The 18,730-nt window shown below is 35.4% G+C and overlaps 1 pseudogene; it reads left to right on the forward strand.

Annotated features, from left to right (window-relative positions):
• The first annotated feature begins 10,782 nt into the window (after nt 1-10,782).
• The window catches only part of LOC145943241 (uncharacterized), a 41,358-nt pseudogene continuing 33,410 nt past the window's right edge, over nt 10,783-18,730 (forward strand).

Below are 18,730 nucleotides of genomic sequence, written 5' to 3' on the forward strand. Positions count from 1 at the left end.
CACACAAGGGATCAAATTCATGCCACTTCCACGCAGTTGATCCTGGATAACACTTAGTGCATGAAATTTGAACGGCCGCCATTTTGAATGAGGGGGTCGTAGCGACTTAAAATTTTAAGGGTGTGTTTGTTATGAAAAGACCTTTCAAACGAGCCCCCACTCGACCCTTAATCCAATTTAAAATTTTCAACCCCTCTCTTACCCCCGCGTAGCAGGGGGTGGGAGATGATCGGTATCCATGTCATAGGGTAGCTTTTTTGATAAATCAAAATACGTGTTTTACCGTTTTTTGATATTTTCATTTTTACAAAAATTATTTAGGGATTTCCACACTTTTGACAAACCCTGTATACATTTATTTTGATTGCTTATCCAGTTTATTATTTGTACTTAAAGAAACATTACTTTTTATATTATTACAATCAGTCAAACAATTGTATATTTTTGACATACAATGTTTTCTTACTTTATTATTTTTTAAGTCGTTCTTAATTTGATTTAAAAAATACAAGAAATCATAAAAAAATATTTACATTATTTATATTAATATTTATATCAATATCATTATTTATATCAATATTTATATCAATCTAATATATAGAACACATTTCAATTTACCTTTAATTTCCGCTTGAATAATAAAGGAAACATTTTTAATTATGTTTTTTATCTAATATAGTTCCATTAATAATAGCATTTTTTTATTTATGTGCATTGGTGAGACTTCATTTTCAGTATCAACAACTTTTTCATCTATATTACTTTTTAAAAATTCTTTTCAGTCAATTCATTATTTGCATTGCAGTGCGTTTATTGATCAATATTAAGAAATGAATCACATATTGTTTCTGATACTGTCAAAGATATGCAAATAGATTTTTTATATAAAAATAATATTAAATTTGAATAATATCACTTATATCGTTTATGCTAGATGTATTGCTAGATGTATGCTAGATGTATATGCTAGCTTTATTACTGCATTCTGGTCTTTCGCTGACATCTAAAGTATTTTCTGGCTTATAATTGCTATTTGTAATGGAATTGTTATTTGCCTTTTATGTATCTGGAATAATAATAAATAAAAAGTTTGAATTAGTAAAAAACTCACAATTATTCAAGTTAGGTTTATTCTTTATTAGAATATATATATATATATATATTTAAAAATATACATTATATACATTAATTAAAATTTATGTTACATTGACATTAGTCATATTTAAAAATATATAACGTTATTTACATTGAACATATTGATTTTATCATTCAATTTCTTTAGTCTCAATATCACAAATTCTTCCTGCTTTATATTTATTGCTCTCCAAAGAATCTTTATTGTCAATCATATTTGTATATTATAATTAAAGATATTACAATTACAGTATATATTAAAATTATAATTAAAATATATTACAATGAAAAATATTACAATTAAAAATATAACCTTGATAATTATAACCTAAAATTTTTAACCTTATATTATTTTACTAATTTCATAATTGTTGTGAGTAATGATCGATATATTACTGACCTGTCACAGTTCAGTTCTCCTTGTATGGATAATGATTTTGTGTATTACAGGATTCCGAGTGAATGGTTTAATGTGATTTTAATGTAACTTTCTTTTACATGAATCTGCACATTCTTAGCACGTGTCTCCTTATATATATTGAGAGTATCTATTAGTATAAGTAAGTGATAAGGCATAACTACTCGCGAAATAATGTCTTTGGTGTATAGCGCTGTGTGGTGGCCGATTCTAGTACTCCGATATGAGTGCCCGGGAGAAATCCTCCAACACTCCTCCTCACCGACGACATTATTTACTCCAATCCTTGAGGCCGCTAACTTCTGCATGTTTTCTTAATTTAATTCCATGTAACGGCTATCATTTCTGATGATTGACAGTATGCAAAATCCATCGTGTTTCTTTCCTTGAGTTGTTTTATGAAATGGTACTTTGTGTCTATGTGTTTTGTTCTATTATTAAGACCATTTGCGTCTAACAGCTTTAGGCAGCTTTGGTTATCTTCATAGACTATTAGTTTCGTTGACGTCATTTCAAATTCTTCTACTAGTCTTTTAATCCATATTCCTTCCTGGCAGGCTTCCGTAAGCGCGATGTATTCCGCTTCTGTTGTTGAGAGCGCCACACAATTTTGTCTCCGGCATGCCCAGCTTATTGAGCCTCCGTTTAGCAAAAAGATGAATCCGCTATTAGATTTGCGGTCTGTTTTGTTCTGCGCCCAATTCGCATCAGCGTATCCAACCAATGATATTGAGTCTTCTTTCGAATTGCTTCCAAGCTTAAGTTTCCAATTGATTGTTCCTTTTAGGTACTTCGCCGTTCTTTTTGCTTCTGTCCAGTCGGATTGTTTGGCACATTTTATTCTTTGACTTGTAACGATGCCCCCCCGCATCGTTCCCGACCGTCCACCCGTCGGAAGGCTGCGCCCGGCGAACACCGGCCGGGCAGGGCAGCAGGCGCTGAGCGCCACAATTAATCAAACCGTTAAATACGGTTCCACGAAAACGCCCGACGCGCGCCGAACTAAACCGAGTCGTATCACCCCTACTCCCTCTCCTTCGATCCAGCCTCCGATCCCGTTACTCGATCCGTATAAAAAGAGCTCGCGATAAGCGCTCTCTCAGATACCGTTCCGACTCCGTCGTATCGGAGACTCTTTCCGCCCGAAATGAAGAGCCCGAGGTAGACGAGTACGCTGCCTCTGCGGAGATAATCTCCGTGCTCCGAACTTCCGGCTCCCGCTTCCACCGTCCCCCGACTTCGAGGTAGAGTGTCCTCTGTCTCCCCCGAGATATTCTCGGGAGTCCGGGGTTCCGACCGCGCCCCGCAAAAAGCGCGCTGACGTCAGCGGGTGGAGCTCCGCCGCCTCCGTCGAGGGTTCTCGACTGTCAGTGCGTTCCCCCCTCCGCACCCCATACGGACGGCCGTGACACGCCGACCGTCGCGTCAAGGAATAAATCACGGGCCGCGTAAGCCCGCCGACAAGGCGACCGCTTGCTACGCGCGCCGTTCGATTGCGCTCTCTTCGAGATATCGAAGAGAGCAGCCGCTCTCTCGCGCCTCGCGCTTGCGCGCGCCGCGTCCGTGCTACCGCGCGCCGACACGTCGCACCGCCCGACGCACCGTGCGTTCCACGTACATTTACACATACAGCAATCAACTATCTATACACATACACACATGCGAATATACACACACCCACACGCACACTTGTACATAGCATACACTCACACGATTACACAATAAAGACGTTTGTTTGTTACACCAACACCGCGTTCGTGTCTCACCCTTTCTCGAGCCCTGATCCCGACTGACCTGTCCGAGGTCGCGAAAGCGACCGTTACAGACTCAAGATTGAGACAGTAGCCGCTATATCTGGTCGTGTATGTACGGCAACATAAAGCAGTTCTCCAATCAGCTTTTGATACTTTGTATTGTTCTCCATCATTTCATCCGAACTCTTTGCATTTTCATATCCTGGATCTAATGGATAGTTTGAATTTTTTGCGTCTTGTAGCCCGATTGATTCTATTATTCTTTTTATATATTTCGGTTGAGTTAAATAGAATGTTCCTTTTTCATCTCGTTCGATTGACATTCCTAAGTAATTTTTGAGGTTCCCAAGGTCAACGATATTGAAACTTTTCTTTAATAAATCTACTGCATCATTTACTATTCCTTCCTTTTTACTTGCAATAATGATGTCATCCACGTAAATTATTAAATAGATCCATGTACTATTTGTTGCTTTCGAATATAAGCACGGGTCTACTTGACTTTGTTTGAATCCACATCTTGCCAAAGTCGTGTGTATCTTTTCGTTCCAAATCCTAGCGGATTGTTTTAATCCGTGTATACATTTATTTAACTTGCAGACCATATGTTCCTTGCCCGGTGCTTCATATCCTTTTGGTTGCTTCATGTATATAACCTCCTTTAATTCTCCATTTAAGAATGCTGTTTTTGCATCAATGTGTTTGACAATTAATTTCCTAATTCCAGCTATGACTAGCAGCGTTCTGAATGTGACTGGCCTTACTACAGGCGCAAAGACCTCGTCATAATCCGTTCCATATTTTTGCGAAAATCCTTGAGCGACCAATCTCGCTTTGTATTTGCTTGGATTTCCATCTGCATCTTGTTTAATTTTAAAGATCCATTTGCATCTTATTGGCTCTCTGTAATTTCTGCTAATTCCCACGTTTTATTTATATTGAGGGAATTTATTTCGTCGTCCATCGCTGCTATCCATTCGTCTCTGTCTGGCCTTGAGATTGCTTCTTGAATGTTCTTCGGATCTTGTAATTCCATTACAATATTTGCGGTTTCCGTGTATCTTGTTGGTGGAATTCCTTTATTCTTTCTGTTTGATCGTCGTGGTGTATCTATATCTTCCTTTTGAATTTCTTCTTTAGACTTTTCTTCGATGGCTGCAAATTGTTCAACTGTTGACTCCGACTCTTCCTTAATCTCTTCCAAGGGTGTTTCGTGTAAATTTCGTTGAATTTCAATTTCATCCTCAGAGGTTTCGAGGTTGTTTTCAATATCTTCCAGAAATATTACATCCCTGCTTATTGTGATTTTATTTGTTGTAACGTCGAGCATTCGATAAGTTTTTGAATCTTCTGCGTATCCAACGAATTTGAGTTCTTTCGCCTTTAGATCCAGCTTTCTTCGTTGCTCTTTCGGAATATGCGCAAACGCTGCACATCCAAATACTTTCAATTGACTTACGTTCGGCTTTTTAGCAAATCATAATTCATAAGGTGTCTTTTCTTTAGTCTTTGTCGGTAGTCTATTCTGTAAATAATTTGCTGTATTTACTGCCTCTCCCCAATATTTATTTGGCATCTCTGCATCAATTAACATGCACCTTGCCATTTCCATTAAGGAGCGATTTTTTTTTCTGCGACGCCGTTCTGCTGCGGTGAATAAGCTGCTGTGTATTGTACTTGAATGCCTTCTTGCTTTAAAAACGTCCTTAGTCCTGTGTTTACATATTCTCTTCCTCGATCCGATCTAATAATTTTTGGCCTTTTGTTGAATTGTGTCTTCATCCTTTTAATGTAATCCTTAATGTGTTCAGTCGTCTCGTCTTTATTTTCCAAAAGGAATAGCTCTGTGTATCGACTGTAATCATCAATGATAGTGAAAATATATCGTTTCTTACTAGGTGTATGAGTTTGCATCGGTCCACATAAATCTGTATGAATGAGATCCAACGTCGATAAAGTTCTACTTTCAGATGTCTTTGGAAAGGGCTTTCTTGCCATTTTTCCTCCAATGCAGGTTTTACATGTAATCCTTATCTCGCAGTCACTGATCTTTAATTCCAGTGCTAGTCCTTTATTCGCCAGTTGCTGAATCGCTTCAGGATCCCGGTGACCGAAACGTTTGTGCCAGATATGTTGACAATGTTTATTGTGTTTCTGAATTGCCATACAAGCCTGTTGTGATGTGCGCAATTTATACAGGTTAGATGATTCATCTGCTATGGCTACAACTTTTCTGTCTTTAGTAATGTAACATTTGTCGCCTTTAAATTTAACCTGAAAACTTTTTTCTGTTAATTTCTTTACAGATAGTAAACTGCCTTCCAAATTGGGTACATATAAAACATCCGTAATTTTTATTTTTGTGATTTGATTTTTATTATCAATGCATTTAATTCTGCCTGCACCTATTCCACAAGCTTCTCGTAATTCACCATCAGCTAATCGAATGTCTGTTTTCTTAGTTGAATCGAGCTCCTCGAAAAAATCTTTATTACTTGTCAAATGACTTGTTGCTCCGGAATCGATGAACCAAGCGTTTAATGTTTTTCCATTTGTTTTAATATGAAAGCAGAACTCACCTGATCCGCTATTAGTTTTACGACGACCTTCTGCTGCTTTATTTACCTTTTCTTTATTTTGCTTCCATTTTTTATATTTGAAACATTCCTTTTTCTGATGTCCTGGCTTTTTACAGAAGAAACAATCTTGATTTCCGCGACTTTTCTCCTTGTTGTCCTTTATTGTTTTCAATGCCGATTCGTTTGTTCCGTTTAATATTTCTGTCGCTTTTCGTCTCTTGTACTCATCAATTAGCTTGCCCTTTACGAGATCTAGTGTGAGGTCCGCTTCCGCTCTGCTTTCAAGCGCCGTAATAAGTGTGTTATATGAATCTGGCAAACTACTCAACATTATTGCAACAATTAGATGATCCATCAATTTCTCGCCCAATGCAGTTAATTTATTTACGAGATCAAGCATAATATTAATATGATCTTCCATGTTTCCATCATCGGCTAATTTTAAGTTACAGATTCTTTTAAGAAGATATACCTTACTTGTCAATGTAGCTTTCTGATGATATGTTTTAAGTGCATTCCATGTGTGTCGTGCAGTGGTTTTATCCCGAATGTGTACGAATTGATTATCCTCAACGAGCAATCCGATTGTTGCACGTGCTTGTCCATCTTTCCGTATCCACGCCGCATTTATTTCCGTAGGTGGTTCTTTATCTACAACGCTCCATAAATCTTCTTTAATTAACAAGAGCTCGACTTTATACTTCCAAACTTGATAATTATCGTTATTGAACTTTGTTATTATTACACGCGTATTGTCAGCCTTTATGAATAACTTTATTAATATAACCTTATTTACTTTGCCGCGTCAATTGACTGGGCCCATAACCTGTTGTGAGTAATGATCGATATATTACTGACCTGTCACAGTTCAGTTCTCCTTGTATGGATAATGATTTTGTGTATTACAAGATTCCGAGTGAATGATTTAATGTGATTTTAATGTAACTTTCTTTTACATGAATCTGCACATTCTTAGCACGTGTCTCCTTATATATATTGAGAGTATCTATTAGTATAAGTAAGTGATAAGGCATAACTACTCGCGAAATAATGTCTTTGGTGTATAGCGCTGTGTGGTGGCCGATTCTAGTACTCCGATATGAGTGCCCGAGGGAGAAATGCTCCAACAATAATATTGCTTACCTTTTTGTTGTTTATAATTGTTTCTTTTGCAAAATTCTTGTCTATATAAAATTGATTTTGTGTATTTCTTGCTATAAAGATTTTAATTAATTATAAGCTTGTCTCTTTCTTTTTATAATTTTTTGAAATATTTACTAGTTTAATTGATATATTCGCATTTTCAAAGTTTCTTCTGGATTAATCATCTATCGACTCGAATGTCTAATGTTTTTATTAATTGTAGATCGCAGTTTAGTACTTATAAACAAGTAATATTTGTATAGCGATTTTTAGTGATACCTGTCCCTAACAGCACATGATATTATTCGAATATTCTATACTCATACTGTAAATATACGTTATAGATGTAATATACTGAGAACATTCCTATAACATCTCTTGTGGTATATTATTTCTCGTATATTCTCATGATATACTTTGAATATCTCTTAGTAGTATATCATTTTTCGTATATTCTCAGGATATACTTTGAATATCTCTTATTAGTATATCATTTCTCGTATATTCTCAGCATATACTTTTACTATCTCTTATTAGTATATCATTTCTCGTATATTCTCAGGATATACTTTTACTATCTCTTATAGTATCTTATTTCTCGTATATTCTCAGAATATACTTTAGAATTACGCGAATTTATTTATTAACGGATGAGTATAGCGACGCCATTTTGAATACGTAATTTCCGTATTGCCGGCGCTGGTCTCCCTTTCTTACTGGTGAGTGAGCAGTGAGCACGTGTGATTTTTTCACAGATTAATCGCAGGTAGGTAATCCTTTTTATTTCTTTTAAGATATATGAAATATAAAAGATATTTCCGTCTTAAAGATATTTGTCATATTTTTTATTCATATATATTTGATATTATAGTTTACGATAAAATACTTTCCTATATTGTATTGTAATAAATTAACCTCAAAATCGGGGATATTAAAACTTTTAATTTTATTGTGAGTTTTTATATTTGATATATTAGATTAAAAATACTTATTATTCTTATATAATTATTATAATAAATGTTGCGGCATTACCATAAAAAATCACAACTTGAAATATTAACGCTTTCTGTAGATAAAAATTTGCATATACGTATAAATAGAGGCACACATAGCACCTGCGTTCGTTTATTGCCATACAGATAAAACGTGTATTATAGATTTTATTTTCCGAATAGCTCCCAATATAATGGAAATAAAAACGAACGCAGGTTATGTGTTCTATATATGTATGCAGATTTTTATGTGCAGAAAGCATAGATATTTTAGGTTGCGCTTTTTTGTGGCAATGCCACAACATAACAAAGAGTTTTATAATAATTATTTTAAAAAAGAGAAATATTTTGTATCTACATGTGCATGTTACACGTGTATTATATATTTTATTCTCTCAATGGGAATAAATAATGAACGCAAACATATATTCTTATGTGAAATTCTCCATATGTTGCAGCGTTACCACGAGAGAGTGAATTATTATTAGAGAGAAGAATTATTCAAGAGTTTTAAAAGAGTGACGTATTTCTGCGAGATAAGAGGTTTCCCTCTGCACAAAGCTGGGATACACAAAACAAGGAGTGAGTACAATAAACTGTAGCATAGATATTTTAGGTTGCGCTTTTTTGTGACAATGCCACAACATAACAAAGAGTTTTATAATAATTATTTAAAAAGAGAGAAATATTTTTTATCTACATGAGCGTGTTACATGTGTATTATAGATTTTATTCTCTCAATGGGAATAAATGAACGCAAACATATATTCTTATGTGAAATTCTCCATATGTTGCAGCGTTACCACAAGAGAGTGAATTATTAGAGAGAAAAATTATTCGATCAAGAGTATTGAAAGAGTGACGTATTTCTGCGGGATAAGAGGTTTCCCTCTGTACAAAGCTGGGATACACAAAACATGGAGTGAGTACAATAAACTGTAAAAAATTTACATTTTACTTTTTTTCTTGCTTCTTACTACGTGCTTTGCATGCATCTCTTACAATTTGATTGTCTGTTATATTTGTACGTTTTCGATTCATTATAAATAATATTTCTATATATATATTGTTAAATCAATTTGAATAATGTGATTGTAAATATTTAGATGTAATATAATATATATGTAATTTTAAAAGTCGTTAGCATGAATGATTTCATAACTGTATACAGTATTTAATACAGAATGTGCTGTATACAATTGTGAAATTATTCATGCTAACTAGACTTTTAAAATTACATGACATCTAAATGTTTACAATCGCATCATTCAATTGATTTAAAAATATGTATAAAAATATAATATAATATTTTTAAATTAGTTCAGAAATGTGATGGTAACATATAAGTTTATCGTAATTTTACAACCCTAGTTAACATATCATTTTATACATGTATGGAGCATTCTGTATTTATATTACATCGATAATGTATCGAAGACATATGTAACTAACTACAAAAATAATATTAAAAAAATGGCGCGGACTAAAAATAAAAACTTTTAAAAATATTTTAATCATAAAAATTGTATAAAATAATTGTTTCAATTTCCTACAAAGTATATGTTAAACCAACAAATAAATTAAATTTAGAACTATAATCTATATAGTCACATCATCAATAGTTACTGCAATGGAAATATATTAAATATGTTAATTATTATATGTATATATATTTTTATATATTGTTTAGTTTAGCAGCGCCAAGTTTTTAAATTAAAATTTTTTAATTTTTTAATTTATAGTTTTAATTTTTTATATTATAATTTATAATTTTTTATTTTAATTTTTTAATATTTGTAGGAAATTAAAACAACTATTTTGTACAATTTTTTTATTAAAATGCCTCGCTGCTGCTGCGCGCGACTTTTCAGCTGCGCGTGACTTGGCGCGAGACATTGTGTCTCTTAATATGTATATACATATACACACACATATATATGTATACATAAAACTATTAAAGGTAGTTTTACAGCAAGGACACGCTACATTACATGCTGTGTAACATTCTTATTGGTGCGGTTCTTACTGGAACGGTTGAATTAATTTTTGAGAATATTGTCAAAATGCATTACAGTTCTTCATGTTTACTGTTAATACAATCAGTATTACAAGTATTGCTGTTGTAGCCTCGAATATTTATGTATATTTTTTTCAATAAAACAAAGAAAGAAAAGATATTTTAAAAGTTGTATAACAGATGATCATTACAAAAATTTAAAAATATAAAAATTATGACTTCTAATAATCTAAACTTGTAAAACTAAGCTTATCTCAAATATATTTATAGTAAATATCATTGCAATGTTTGATAATAGCAGATTTACACGCTTGTACTTAGGTTTTTATTGTGTCGAGCAGTGTAACAGTGTGTTAAGCCTATCGCACTTTTTTTCCTATTGCCTGTACTTTCGTACTGTGTAATAAGCTTAACTGTTGGAATACTTTGTGTTGGACATAGTGTTACACTCTGTCATCTTAGAAAACATTTTTCGATACGTCTGATTAATTTTACTATAGTGCAATCCATATAATAACTATAAAAAACTTTAACATTATAATATATATGAACTAAAAATAATATAATACTCTCTAAAAATAATAATATATACTCTATCTTTCTCTAAAAATAATAATATATACTCTATCTCTCTCTAAAAATAATAATATATACTCTCTATCTCTTTCTAAAAATAATACTAATTAATATCATAATTTATATTAAATATATATATATATATATATATTTGAACAGAAATATAACAATGAATAGAAAGCGTCCGAAGAAACACATTTCCTGTATATCGAAAAGACACTTAAATCGATTAGCTGCTCAAGAATCAGAACTTGTATGTGACAGTTTATTGTTAAATACGATTGTATCACATAGTAATAGAGATTCACAATATTTGGTGGAAAATAATTGTACAATTAATTCACATATAATAGATCAATATAATGATGAGACACATGCAAATGAAAATGGCACTATTGACGAACATGAAAATGAATATCTACAACTAAACAAATCGGATTCAGAACAATCTTCTGTGAGCACTTCTCATGAATCAATACCTTGTGTGGCATTTGAAAATACAAGTACAGATAACGATTTTAGAAACAGTCTTACTGTGTGGCTATAGAGCATCAAATTTCACATACTGCTTTCAAAGCATTGCTTCAAAGATTGAAACAACATTCTTGTTTTTCAAAATTGTTGTCAGATCCACGATCATTTCTAAAAACACCAAGAAAACAAGAGATACGCATAGTAACACCCGGAACATATTACCATTTTGGACTACTTAATTCTGTATTAAATATATTGACATCCGTGAAAAATAATATTGACTGCGTGAAAATAACTGTCGGTGTTGATGGATTACCACTGTCGAAATCTTCATCACAACAATTCTGGCCCATATTAGGTTCAGTTCTTCCATATAATAATGTCTTTATAATTGGACTTTATCATGGAAATGAAAAACCGGCAAATGCAAATGATTTTTTGAAGGAATTTGTTGACGAGGCCAAAGATATGTGCGAAAATGGCATTAATGTTAATGGTTGTAACATACACTTCAGGTTTGAGGCTTTAATTTGTGATGCACCAGCGAAAGCATTCGTTCTGTGTGTAAAGGGACATACTAGATATTCCAGTTGTACTAAATGTCAAATAGAAGGAGAATATGTAGAAAACCGAATATGTTTCCCCCAAATCGATGCACCACTTCGAACAGATGACGATTTCGTCCGAAAGATTGATGATAATTATCACAAGCCAGATATCACCTGTAGTTTGCTCGAAATACCTCATTTTAAGCCTGTTTTAAATGTTCCATTAGATTATATGCACTTGGTATGTTTGGGAATTATGCGCAAATTAATATACTTATGGCTTGATGGAGATTTGCATTATCGACTACGGCATAGAGCTGTCGAAGAAATTTCTAGACGTTTAGAAACACAGTTAAAACCTGCAATACCTGTAGAATTTGTAAGAAAGCCACGATAGTAGTGATACAAGGAGAGTTCTAACCCAGGTCCTCTGAGGGGGGTGCGGGGCGCGGGGGGTTCTCCGGGGCGAGGGGTATGACGTCACGCGGGGCGGGGGTATCTCCGTGGTGCGGGTGCTGACGTCACGCGGGTGGAGGGGATGTTTCAGCAAAGGAGGGGGAGTTTTCTGAGTGCAATATTTGTAGATGGTATCTTTACGACTTTTTTATGAGGGATCTTAGACATTTTCCCAAAAAGGTATGGAACAAACGCCGATGTCCGGCTGCTCAAACTTGTCAACGGAGCGTTCTAGAGTCTATTAAAACTATGTTTTTTTTTCAATTTATGTCCATAAAATTATTAGGATATTATGGAAAGGAATGAGGATCGCTGCGACGAACATGTCGAAACGTTATTTATATAGGTGCAAATGTAAAAGCGTTGACGTTCGGCAGTTTTGTATCCTCGCGGAAAATCGGTCGTAAACGAGAGCGAAACATCTTCCTTAATATTTTTAAGGAAGAATTGCGATAATTTTGAGAGGGATGGGGGTTGAAACTTATGGAGAGAGAGTCTCCGCGTCAAAAAGTCTTTAGCAGTCGCCGAGCTAAGTGTCCTATGCGAAGTGTCAGTGGCATAGTGTAGTGAGTTAAAGAGAAATGGAAAATAATAATTTCGAGAGAATATTAGACGAGTCATCTGATGAAGATGTGATTATAGTTGAAGACAGTGATGAAGACATTGAAATAAATGTTGAAGACATGGATATAAATATCGAAGTTAATAATGAAGAGGAAGAATTATCTGATGACGATGAAATACGTGTTTTACAAGACTCAGATTATGATAGTGAGTGTAGTGAGGGCAATATTGAGAAAAAAGTGCAGAATTTAAAACTGGCCGACGTTAGAGACATCGATGAATTGCAAAAAAAGTGTGGTATCTATTTTTATTATGAAACTGATTATGGTACCAAATTTTGCACAGCGTGTTTCCTGCGAGTAAACGACTTGTTCACACATGCTTGTGCTGTGCGTAAACACGAGAGTAAAAGATACGTTTATCTTTTGGGGGAAATTTGCAGTGAGTGTAGAAGTTCAGTGTACCAAATAGTATCGTGCAATCTGTGCCCTATTTGCAAACAATAAACTGTTTAAAAATTGGAACACTTAAAGTGAAAATTCTAATAGACAATGAACATGTGGGCCTGCGATGCAATGCTACCAATAAACGACCTTGGGGAATGATATCCACAACTCAGAGACAATGATGATGATGATGTGAATGCGGAGCCAGTTTTTATTCCTTGTGAAAAATCGAAGAACATTCCAATGTCTTCGGTGGTGCAATTTTTAAGAGATCGAGAACTAGGTATACAAAAACGTGCGGATAATGTGCGAAATTTTCTACGAGGTCGTAAACGTTGGCTGAGAGAAATACACATGTGTGGTGGAAATAATTGCAAGCGTTCAGATTGGCCTGGACATAGTCGAGCGACATGTTTTGAGAATCGATTGCACACCGATCTTGATTTAATGTATTCCATTTATAAAAGTTATGATGAAAGGTGTTATAGATATAAATCTACGAGATCAATAGAATGTAATACACCATCATCATCCGAATCGGAGGAGTCGCCAGAACATAATATTCCGGATTCGGACCTAGAAAACGATGAGTCGGATGTGAAGGGACCGAGATTATATTGTAATTACTCATTTTAAATAAATTAAATATATAAATAAAAATATATAATTATTAATTAAAAATATAAAAAAAATTTTTTGTTATGCAGAAACCGCATCCACCTCGCCATGCCGCAGCCGTCGCACCTCCGCTTGCCGCCCAACCGCCCGGCCACCACACCGCCGTTATCACATCCACTGCCGGGGGGTCTATTTCTTATTATTAATTTTATCATTTATAATATTAATTCATTTTATTATCTATTATCTTTTTATATTTTATATCATATTATTAATAATCATATTTTTTTAAAATTATATTTGAAATTCTATATTCTATACTCTTTTTTTTTTATTTTAAGTAGTAAGTAATGCACTATGGTGCGTCAAAAGAAACCCCCACCACTCACTCTCTGGCGCCGGTGACGTCACTAAACCAGCGGGGGGCCGTCTCGTCACAGGTCATTAACTCAGCGGGGGGTGCCGTCTCGTCACAGGTCATTAACCCAGCAGGGGTCCCGATCACGGTCCCACCACAGGTTAAAGTTTAGGGAGACGGGCCCCGCTCGCGTGCCAGGTAACAATATTAATGTTAGTGACAATGAGAGAAAAGTCGAACATTAGGACGACTGAGACGAATAAAGAAAAGACATTATCGCACTGATTATGATGTAACTTTAATTTTTAGAGAAAACGTGAGTGTTTCGCAGTAAAAAGGAAAAAGGGAAATAATGGGAAGAAAATACTAAATAATTTTAATGAGAAAAAGTTCACATTTATTCAAATTGGTTTTTTTACATAAGACAATATTACTTTATTATATGTATATAAAGTTCAAGATATTCTCTAAGCACGTCTTCCGCGATGAAAAATTTTACGAAATAATTGTAAGATTATTCGATCATTTTGTTCATAATTTTCGGTAAAAAGAGTAAGAAACTGATTGAGATCGTAACCATTACTCATGTAATATAAAAATACACAGCTGTATTGTCCGCAAGTTAGAGAGAAAGTTCCTTGTAAATGTTGATTATTCCATCGATGGACGATAGAGTTTCGACGAAGCCGTAGCAGAAATCTGGGATCCAAAGGTGGCAATCCGTAACTGTCAAAGTATGTAGCTGTACCGTCTTTGTCGAGGAAGAAAGCAATCCAATGTTCTCCAGGTTGATTATGATCGTCTGTATTAGCAATGATGGCAGTTGATCTTGTCCATACTCTTGGAACTCTGTCCGCAGGATAGACACCCACATGGTTGACATTGAGTTGACGCAATGCATGTAGTATTTCGCGTGAGTTCATTTGTTTCTTTTTGATAAAAAGAACAGGCAAATATTTTTGAAAAGCTTTGATTTCGACTGTTTTGTTGCGTTTTTGACAGAATTGAATTGTTCTTCTCCTTTTTCAATATCAGATTGTACTTTAATATTCGGGTTTACTTCGAAAGGTTCAATGTTGAAAGTATAATCCTTGGTGTTGTTGTCGGTGATTATTTCCCAATTTTCAGGAGTACTACAAATAGGATGACATTTGTAGTACGTGACGTCAGTATCAAGATTATTTTGCTCGACTAACCAAGATTTTAATTTGTACGCGTTGCGTAATGCACAATGAAAGTTGACGAAATTTCGAAATCCGTGATGATTACAATGTCGTCCGTATTCTGCCTCTAGCAATAGATTTTTGAATGCCGGCGATTCACCTTCCAAATTATTTATATTTCTAGAAAGTAGATTCTGTAGATATCGTGCTTTTTCGTTTCCTCTGACATAAATGCAACGTACGTGTCTTGTAATTTCGCGCATATGTGATGCAAAATATTTTAGATCAACGTCGCCATTGAACCATTCGATGCCATGATAATTTCTTGTGAGCCAATTATTTTCTCGTCTTACTCTTTCGGGTAATTCACCAAACGGATGCGGTGGCAATATTAGCCAATGACTAACGATTGCAGCGTTAATCGCAACAACGGCTACTTCCTTAGGAATGACCTCACCGTTAATATCACGGAAGCCTTGTATGTCGACGACTATATCCATAATGCGGAGGTGCTTTTTTTGCGAACCGACGACGTTCGTGTCTCGAATATAACTGAATTCTTTTTCATTACATGTTTCTTTTTCATTACATGTTTTTACAATGTACATACGTCAGTGATGATGATAATATTTTGAATGATGAGGAAAATACGTAAAAAATTTTTAACAGAGTATTATTTTGAGTGACGTAAAATCTAGCCGGAAAAATCAACGATAACTTGACGTGACGAGTCAATTTCTATCACGTTATCAAATTCTGCGTAGACAATACAATTAATGGTTTCGGTGAGAGCTTTTTCGAATCGTACTTCTAAGCGTAAACTTCCGTGTCTCACGAGATTCCAATGTCCGGCGCAATTAGCTGACAAATCAGGCGTAAGATCAAAAGCGAAAAGTGTATATCCCTTGGAATAATCATCTCTACTTATGGAATTTCCTTCGTTTAAAAAATGGATACCCGTTCCCGAAAAGAGAGTTTGATAAGCTTCGACGTAAAGAGATTCTTCCGACGTGAAAATTGGCTGTAACGGCCTACTAGGAATTTGAGTGCCGTCGACGTACAGCGAGAAGAAATTTATTCCGTAATTTTTAAAGTTAAACGGATTTAATTTTCTATCACCATTAAACGCTCTATTATTTACGAAACCGACAATTATACGTTTCGGTCGTTGCCCGAGTATTACGTTATCTAAAGATTCACCCGCAACACCACTGTGAATCGTGAATGATTTGACTTCGACTCTCGTGAGCGGATACTTGACTGTAACTTCACTCAGCATTCTAGCGTGTGCTAGTAATACTCCGGCGCTAATTTTTGTCCTTCTTATGAGCAAACTGGCATCGAGAATATGAATTTTTGAGGAGCCATTACTTTCCATAAGACAAAACGAATCTTTCGAGCGAACGAGTCTCAATCGTACTTCCACACCATTAATCAAGAATTTGTCTTGATTGAAAACATCGCAATGAAGATGTCCCATAAGATCTAGCGTTCGACCGCCACGGATGTATTGTGCGCGTCTCACGAGAGCGGGATTGCCTGTTTTCGATTCCAACAATTCGTTCATACGATCGGGTGTATCCGCGTCCCATAAGCATGAAGTTAGATGGGAAGTTTTTGCGGGTGAAGAATAATTTAACAATGCCTCGATGTACGCGCGGTACGCGTAAGCGTTGTTTGGAGGTGACACGAGCTTTTGATTGAAGTATACGTCGATCTGATTGAAAATCGAATGAAGTAAATAATTTACGGGGCCTACGTGGCTTTCGCTGCTGGTGCTGCTGCTGCTTGTTCCTGCAGTTCCTCTCGTTGAAACGTCGAACGGGTCTACGCGTATACGAAGACTCAGCATTGTGTGTGTGAGATCTAGATATTCTTCTCCGTGACCGGGGATGACGAATTCTATCGGTGAGTCGTCCGAGAGAGAGGTCACGGGCTTGTAATAAATCCATTGCGAACTTTCGATACTAGTTTGCGTAGGCGGTAAAGAAAAGAGATCGAGTTCACTCTTTAAACACTCGCTCGAGTGTGTGTGAAGAAAAGACATACTTATTTTCTAGAATTTTTTGTTGTTGCTGAGTTTAGAATAATAATGTTTAAGAAAATATATCGGAGACGGTGCGTTTCTTGCCAATTTTCTGTCGTTTCGCTGACGTTTGAGTCTTTTCACTGCCGTGTGTTTTTTCTTCTTTTTCTTGTTCTTCGTTAATTTTGTTCTTTTTTTACCGCGCGTCTTGATTTTCGACGAACTTTTCGTACTCGTACGTCGTCGTTTACGTCCTGTTGTTGTCGCTGATTTAACGATGTGTGCGTCAAGCCCCCCAAATGGAAACTGAGCTACATGCATTTTTGCATCAGATTTATATCCTGAACCTTTCATCAGACTACCTATTTTTTCTTTAACTTTTCTTTTGAGATTGTCGCGTGATTCTTCAAAACGATGTTTTACCGCTACTTTAAACGGAGTATTATTTTCAACATCTTCGATTATATTAACACCGGCACGTAAAGCTTCTTTTCCTACCGCTCGTACACCCTTACTTAGATAAGGCAGTACGCGTCTGAATAATCCTCCGAGAAAACTTCCGATACCATGACCACGTTGATAGGCTGATCCGACAAAAATTCGCGGAATTCCGCCGCCGCGACTACCCCCGTTCTGTAATTGCTCGTAATATTCCGAATAGTGCTCCATTAATAGGAATGAATTTGCTTTTTTCTCTTTTTATTTTTTTTCTATCGTAGCTGTTGAGTATTCTTATAATATTTAATCGACTCGCCTAAAGTGTAATGTCACCATCAACGTTCCAAATTCAAATGGTATACTCTTTCCAAGTTGATCTCTTATATCTATTTCGATCGTGCGAAAACACGTTTGTCGCAATGCAATGTAATACATGTGCGAGAAATGCCTTACTTGACTGGATGCAAACGCGTAATTATTTCGTGCATCGAGTACGACTACGCGAAGAAGTGGAGTTTGTACATCGCCTATAATATAAGGTTCGCAAATGTCACAATAGACAAAGAGCTTGTCGGGAATGACACACAACAAACTAGCTGGTTTATTGGATATGATCGGATAATTGCGCGAGAGCTTGTAAAATTGTAACGAATAAATTTCTTCATCATAAACCCATGAAGGCAGCATAAGGTCTATGATAACTGAACCACTTATGAGTTTATCGAGATTCTCTTTACTGTGTATACCTTTACTGATTTCATTATAAAATCTTGCCGGCAAAGAAGTTGCTATAGCAGAATCACTTTTCTGTTGATCAAGTTCCCTACGTTTAACTGGTATATCAAATCCGAGGATGCTGTGAATTTTTTCGGAAAAATTTACATAATGAACCATAGAACATTTCTTTTTTTCACAGGAAAGTTTCATGAAAGTTTTACCACCTTTGCTAGCATCGAATTGCCAAATTATATGCGATTCAACAGATTTGGCTGCGAAATTTAAGGCATCTATAATATCTTGCATATT

This window comes from Prenolepis imparis, unplaced genomic scaffold (assembly GCF_030444845.1).
Source record: "Prenolepis imparis isolate NDT839.2.m4 unplaced genomic scaffold, iyPreImpa1.0 SCAF_11, whole genome shotgun sequence".
NCBI lineage: Eukaryota > Metazoa > Arthropoda > Insecta > Hymenoptera > Formicidae > Prenolepis > Prenolepis imparis.